Below are 8,097 nucleotides of genomic sequence, written 5' to 3'. Positions count from 1 at the left end.
AAGCTGTTCTGCTTCTGATTAACTTTGGCCAATTTTTTTTTTGGGGGGGGTTGCCCCTTTGGCCTATGTCCAACAACTCCTCTATCCTCCTATGCTTTCCTTCCTCTCATCCCTTCTGTTCTCGTCTTAATCATCACACACCATTGCCCACTTTCGTTTTTGGGTAAATCAATCTCTAGGGGCCGTCCCCTGCAGTTGCTCTAGGTTTTGTCTCCCTTAATAATGATTCTGGCTGGGAAGAAGGATATTCAGGGGGAACTTAGTCTATTAAAGCCAAGGTAGGAAATGCATCCGCTTTGAGTTCAGAACGGATTAAATCCAAATCTCTACCCTTTTTAAAAAAAAAAAAATTCGGGAAAGAGTCATATTGTAAGGTCTTATCCAGATCCTCACTGTTACTGTACAGAAAGAACATTGTTATAATCGATGTGGATCCTTCGGTAAGAAATTCAGTAAAGGAATACGGTACAGTCTCACTTTACAGAGATAACGGTCCATCAGAATCTTTGTCGAGGTGAGATTGATGAGAAGCTAGCATCCAATTTGAAAATCATGATTTTACGAATGATAAACTAAAATATGATGTATTGCTACTTCTTGGTAGAAAAAAGGAGTTCAATAACACGCACCGATGTAAAGTTGTTTTTAAACAGTAGCACCGCAATATCACTACATATTGAAAACATTAGCAACAGGTAACGGCTTTGATATAGTATCACTGAGTCTTGGATGATGGAGACTACAGTACTGTTGGGTTGCATCTCTACCTCAAAGTCAACAATGGACTACCTCAAAATCAACAACGGACTACCTCACCTTGATAACTCGGAAGTGTCTGAGATTGTGACATGCAAATCAACCTTTTCTTTGGGTCAATTGAGCAGCATTATCCTATCCAATCGACTTGGGGATGGTGAAGATTTAGCATAGAGTGAAGCAGTAGGAGATGTCGCGAAAACATAAAACTTTGTGGAAGCGACGCAAAGGGGAGGAAAGGGAAAGCAAACAAGAGAAATTGTGAGGTCAGGGGGCCCAATTTTTTCTGCATTCCTGGTCGCAATGGGCAATAAACTGTCTGCTAAGGCCTTGGAGTGCTGGAGTGGTTTAACTGCCTTTTTGTCTGGCAGTAAAGCCTCTTCAGTTTAATCGAGTGGCGGTATAATTATTTTTCTTTCCCACGTAGGGGTGGGATGACACTCGGGCTGTTATGTCAGCCATTACGGAGACCTTCCGGTAGTGCGGGGCTTCTCTGAGAGAAGTAACATGACAGAATTCTGCCGCAGGGCAGAGGCTAAGATCGCAAAAGCAGAAAACTTTGTGGGTGGGCCGGGCCAGTCTCTCAGGGATGCGTGCCGGCCAACTGTGGCCGGCGCAGGGTGGGGTCTTTGCTGCTGAGATAGACATAGAGGTTCGGATCCCCACGGGGATTTTTTCTTTCTGCTTTTTGCTGCCTCTTGGCCAACGTGGTCGAGTTTCCCGGGAAGCATCTTGCTTCTCTCCCAGCTGTCCTTCCGTACATATTTGGGCTATTTTTCCCAGATCCTTCCTTTTGAGCGGGGTCCTCTAGTTTTCTCTCTCTTTCTCTCTCCGGAATGCGTGCCGGCTAACTGTGGCCGGCGCAGGGTGAGGTCTTTGCTGCTGGTTCGTATCTCCCCGCGGATTTTTCTTTTCTTTTTGCTGCCTCTTGGCCAATTGTGTCGAGTTTCCCACAATGCATCTCTCTTCTCTCCCAGTTGTCCTTCCATACATATTTGGGCAATTTTTCCCAGATGCTTCCTTTTGCGCGGGGTCCTCTTGTTTTTTTTCTCTCTCTCTATGGAATGCGTGCCGGCCAACTGTGGTCGGCGCAGGGTGAGGTCTTTGCTGCTGGTTTGTATCTCCCCGCGGATTTTTCTTTTCTTTTTGCTGCCTCTTGGCCAATTGTGTCGAGTTTCCCACAATGCACCTCTCTTCTCTCCCAGCTGTCCTTCCGTACATATTTGAGGAATTTTTCCCAGATGCTTCCTTTTGCGCGGGGTCCTCTTGTTTTTTTCTCTCTCTCTCTACGGAATGCGTGCCGGCCAACTGTGGCCGGCGCAGGGTGGGGTCTTTGCTGCTGAGATAGACATAGAGGTTCGTATCACCCCGCGGATTTTTCTTTTCTTTTTGCTGCCTCTTGGCCAATAGTGTCAAGTTTCCCACAATGCATCTCTCTTTTCTCCCAGCTGTCCTTCCGTACATATTTGGGCTATTTTTCCCAGATCCTTCCTTTTCAGCAGGGTCCTCTTGTTTTCTCTCTCTCTCTCTCTGGGATGCGTGCCGGCCGGCTATGGCCGGCGCAGGGTGGGGTCTTTGCTGCTGAGATAGACATAGAGGTTCGGATCCCCACGGTGATTTCTTCTTTGTGCTTTTTGCTGCCTCTTGGCCAATTGTGTCGAGTTTCCCGTGATGCATCTCTCTTCTCTCCCAGCTGTCCTTCCCTACATATTTGAGCAATTTTTCCCAGATCCTTCCTTTTGCGCGGGGTCCTCTTGTTTTTTTTTCTCTCTCTCTACGGAATGTGTGCCGGCCAACTGTGCCCGGCGCAGGGTGAGGTCTTTGCTGCTGGTTCGTATCTCCCCGTGGATTTTTCTTTTCTTTTTGCTGCCTCTTGGCCAATTGTGTCAAGTTTCCCACAATGCATCTCTCTTCTCTCCCAGCTGTCCTTCCGTACATATTTGGGCTATTTTTCCCAGATTCCTTCCTTTTGAGCGGGGTCCTCTTGTTTTCTCTCTCTCTCTCTCTCCGGGATGCATGCCGGCCCGCTATGGCCAGCGCAAGGTGGGGTCTTTGCTGCTGAGATAGACATAGAGGTTCGGATCCCCACGGGGATTTTTTCTTTCTGCTTTTTGCTGCCTCTTGGCCAATTGTGTCGAGTTTCCCACGGTGCATCTCGCTTCTCTCCCAGCTGTCCTTCCGTCCAAGGCTGCAAAACGGCTGCAGTCCTACCTTCCACTCCCCCTGCCAGTGCTTTTAATGGATCCAAACCCCCATGTCTATCTCTGCAGCTAAGCCCCCGCCCTGCTGCTTTGGGGAAAGGGGCAGGGGTGGGAGCCGCCCCACGGTGGCCGGCTCCCCAGGGGAGTGGGATCCATGCCCCCATATGTCTATTTCCGCAGTTAAGCCACTGCCCTGCTGCTTTGGTGAAAGGGGCTGGGGTGGGAGCCACCCCACGGTGGCCGGCTCCCCAGGGGAGTGGGATCCAAGCCCCCATGTCTATCTCTGCAGTTAAGCCCCTGCTCTGCTGATTTGGGGAAAGGGGCGGGGGTGGGAACCGCCCCACGGTGGCTGGCTCCCCAGGGGACCAAGCCCCCATGTCTATCTCCGCAGTTAAGCCCCCGCCCTGCTGCTTTGGGGAAAGGGGCGGGGGTGGGAGCCGCCCCACGGTGGCCGGCTCCCCAGGGGAGTGGGATCCAAGCCCCCATGTCTATCTCCACAGTTAAGCCCCCACCCTGCTGCTTTGGGGAAAGGGGCGGGGGTGGGAGCCGCCCCACGGTGGCTGGCTCCCCAGGGGAGTGGGATCCAAGCCCCCATGTCTATCTCCGCAGTTAAGCCCCCGCCCTGCTGCTTTGGGGAAAGGGGTGGGGGTGGGAGCCAGCCCACGGTTGCCGGCTCCCCAGGGGAGTGGGATCCAAGCCCCCATTTTGCCATCAGGCGATAAATCAAACCAACGTCGCACAAATCTTACATTTATTGGGAGGGGGAGGGGCTTGACCACTGTGGTATAATGGCCTCCAATCTGGATGCCTGGGGAAAGTCATTGCGCATTGTGGCAGCACAATGTGTCTCTTGGCCAATGGCCACCAATGTCCTAACATTTTGACAGATTTACGGGCACTGAAACAATGTTACACAAGTAGAAGAAGGACTTTCACAGTGAAGGAACCCCTATTGAACAGGAAATAACAATTCAAAAACAGGAACAGATTTTTGCAATTGTTAAATAAAGTTTTTTAATATGAACTATGAAATTGCGCAATAAATCTTAGGAAAGGGCAAACGCTCTGCAATTTAGCGAGCAAGCAGGGTGGATTGTGTTCTCCCACTGTACCAAATTTGATCAGTATAGCTGAAAAAATGAGTGCAGGAGAGCCCCATAAAAGCCCCCCCCTTGGGCTGTTTTGGGCCACTGCGCATGCGCGTCCGCCATTAACGAATTACTTTTGAAACTAACGAATTTTCGTTAATTTCGAATTTTTTGGGGGGCAAAATTCGGAAATGACATCAGAAACGAAACGCTACCCCCCCTACTTTTGAAACGAGTTTAGAATCAATTTTTTCGTGGATTGCTCAAGCCTAATAATTAACTAATAGGGGTCTCCTCTTGCCTTGCTCCTCATTTGGGTTTTTTCCTTATTCATTCCAAGACATGATAAAATCATGCTGTTCTTGTTCTTGACAGCTTCAGAGATGTTCATCTTGCTTGACTGTTTCATGCTGAGCACTTCATTTACACTGGCTACATTACACCTTTCTTTTTTAAGCTTTCCAGATCTGAATGCACCTTTCTGAGACAGTTCTTGTTCTTACCTCATATAAAAGGGAAACGACAACATATTTTCCTCCATGAAGTTCTTTTTATTTACACACAGACACACTACTTCTTGTGTTCTAGCTCTGTAATTGATTTGTGCTCTACTCTCATGTGTAACCTTTACAGTTGTGACAGCGATTAAAGTTTACCAACTGCCTTTGGTGACTTGAACTGTCAGAAACTGACATGAGTGAGTGATGTATTTGTGGGCCTTACCTTTAGGGGGAAAGAAAAAACTTCCCCAAATCCCTCTCCAAACATAAGGATTTCAAAGTTGTTGAAGGCCTCCTTGGTAAACAAATCAAGGAGATGTTGAGTAAAGTACTCACAGACACAGAGTCCCATATACTTTCCAATGCAGAATGTGACATTTTTATGCATTTGGTAGCTGTATTGCTGTTTATCTTTTTCCATCCATTGCTCATTGTAAAAGTATTTGGGCAATTAAACAGAACCAATCTATTTTATTTGTCTGAGAAGAAGCTTGCAACATACAAAATTGAACTTATTAAGTTCCTAAATAATATTAGAACTAGGATTGTCATGGAAATGATAGACTTCTTTATGAATTCTTCCTGATTCAATTAACAATGTAATTTACTGGTTTAATAGAACGTTGCATTATATCTGCATACTTTTGCATTCAACACATTTTTTATTTTATAAAACAAAACATTTGAGGTTGGAAAATTTAAAATACTGTATTTTTTGGCATATAAAACTAACTTTTGAACCCAGGAAAATCTTCTCAAAAGTCAGGGGTCATCTTATACACTGGGTATTGTCTTATAGGGCAGATGCTGAAACTAACGAGCCGGAATGGAGAATCTGCAGTCACACATTTGGTGGGGGGAGCTCAGAAATGGCCATGGCCATATCCTTGCCATATACGGCGACTGTATGAAAGCAGCAAGGGCAGCACTGTATAAATATGGTAGAAGAAAATCCACTCACCAGGATTTGTGGAAAGAAATGACTTAATGCTGTCCTGATGATGAGGTGAAGAGGTGCCTCACCAGGAAGGTGTAAGTGAAGGGTGGAGCAAGCTGCAGGTGTCTCGGATGCCCGAGGTATGGAAAAAAGAGATAGATAGCTGCTGTGCCCAGAAAAACACGCCTCTTTCACCGATCTGGCCCACGCTTTTATCCTATTACCATACCTCCTTCTCTGCCTCTCAGATCTCACTCCTGAGGCCTGCAGTGAAGCAGCGCATGCACATTATCTGAGAGGCAGAGAAGGAGGTATGATAATAGGATACAAGTGTGGGCCAGAAGGGTGAAAGAGGTGTGTTTGCACTACCGCTCTGATAGCCTTTTTATTTGGTGTGTGTTGGAAGAGGGGTAGTCTTATACGACAAGTATATCCCAAACTCTATATTTTAATTGAAAAAATTGGGGGTTGTCCTATATGCCCAGTCATCTTATACACTGGAAAATATGGTAAGCTTGGAGGGTTTATGAGATATATCTTGACTAGTTTTCAAAATCAATTTATCTAAGCTATATATTTGTTTTATAATGTGTACCCCACCTTAACTTTTTTAAAGGAGTTACCCAGAATTACCTTATAAACAACCAGTTCCAATATAATGGATACATTTAGAATCACAAACAGGTTAAATACAACTGATATATCATGAGATCCCAACTAGGAGATACACGTAGAACCTCAGCTGGGTTAAATAAGCTGGATATATTTTGACATCCTAACTAGAAGATACATTGGTGGCAGGTGCAGATACTAAATTAACTGATGAGACAAAACTTTGTTCCCTTACTTTTCAATGAGATTAATTTGAATTAGTATAAGGACTTCCTTCTTCAGACCAGATGCTATACCCAATCCTCCTGAATAGAGACAAAGTTTTAATAGCCTTCAACTGAACTGTCTCTGTGTTTCCAGAGCAACTCTGTCCCGAATAGGGTTTGCATTCCAGTGTTCCAATTAATCAGCTGCCCCTTGAATATCAACAACAAAAAAGCATAATTTTCTGCTGAGCATTTAAAAGCCAGCCAGTGTGATATTCTATCTGAGTTTCCACCATGTGGTACCTGGGTTTTATTTTAGCCCTTATTCATTTCCCTTTACCACTCAGCATCATTATACTTCATACCTATATAAAGAATTCTTCCCACTAGAATGCCATGGATAGACTGAGTGCAGCCTGAATCTTGCATAAAAGCTCCACAGGGAAATCAGTTAAAGCCCGTAAAACTAATTTTTTAAAGCCTTAAGACTGTTCTAAAGAACAGTTTCAGCAGAAAGCTCCTAAATCATGAAAGAATTCAGGCCTTGCTTTAGAACAATAATTCATGCTACAGGGGAAAAGGTGACTATTTCCTCCCCTGCCCCTCTGTATTTCTCAGAAAAGAAATGAAAACTGTGAAAAAAAGACTTTTGGGAAATGGATTTCCAAGTTAATTATATTTACAGTATCCAGTGTAGAGAGCTGACCATACCATTTAAGTTGCACAGTTGGCTCAGTGAGCAGATTCTGGGAGCAATGGTGGCTGGTAACTTCCATGTCTGGTGTGTGGTGAATCCACTTTGTTGTTTATTCCAGTTTCTAAAGATGTGTTATCAAGTTTGGTATACTTATTTGACACAAAGCAACCTCAGGTTATGGTCCTCTTATGAATGGGATCTGAGGCCCTGTCATCAACTGCTCTGCTGAGAACTCAAGGTGAAGGCTTCCTTTGATTGTGAAAGCTGGACCTGAAAAATTCTGTCAGGAAGCAAATCAACTCATTCTGGGAGCTCAGATGGATATGTGAACCATCTGGGCTCATATATTTTCTCCTAATATTCAATATTACTGTCATGAGTAATGTGACGCCTTGTGCATATCTTTAATTGTTGATTTTCCATTGACTAATTATGATCTTGCATTTCGTATGGAATGTTCTGCATATAAATTGGATAGGGTGATCAAACGTTTGTCCTTCTTGCAAATGGGAAACAATGTACTTTCTCCATGTTATGTTGTAACAGTGGCCTCTTGTCCAAAGTATAGGTGTCAGATGTTATGGCCCTCCAATGGTATTAAAAATGGTACAGAGAGGAGAAGAACAGTAATGGGTCTAAAGGATCAGTAGTAAACAATTATTAAAGTATCTTAAAATTTGGGAAAGCTCATATTGGGGAAATCTCATCTTTCAGTTAGGGCTTTATGGGTCATAACTAATAAATTATTCCTGAAAATTTTATTGTTAATTAATGAATGGATTTTATAAAAATATTGTTAATATAATATATAATACTTAGTTGAAATTACCAAGAGGAGTTTGGCCAATATCTGGTATGAAAAATAAAAGATAGATAAATATTGAGCATTGGACTATGATGCTGGAGACCAGGGTTTGAATCCCAGCTCATCTATGAAACCCACTGGTTAAGCTTGGGTACATCACATTCTTCTCAGAGTATCAGAAGAAAGCAATGGCAAGCCTCATCTGAACAAATCTTGCTGAGAAAACCCTGTGATATGTTTGCCTTAGGGTCAACATCGGTTGGAAACAGCACAACAACAATATGGGCGGGTGGGG

The sequence above is a fragment of the Anolis carolinensis genome, chromosome 2, assembly GCF_035594765.1.
Source record: "Anolis carolinensis isolate JA03-04 chromosome 2, rAnoCar3.1.pri, whole genome shotgun sequence".
NCBI lineage: Eukaryota > Metazoa > Chordata > Lepidosauria > Squamata > Dactyloidae > Anolis > Anolis carolinensis.
This window is presented reverse-complemented; position numbering follows the sequence as displayed.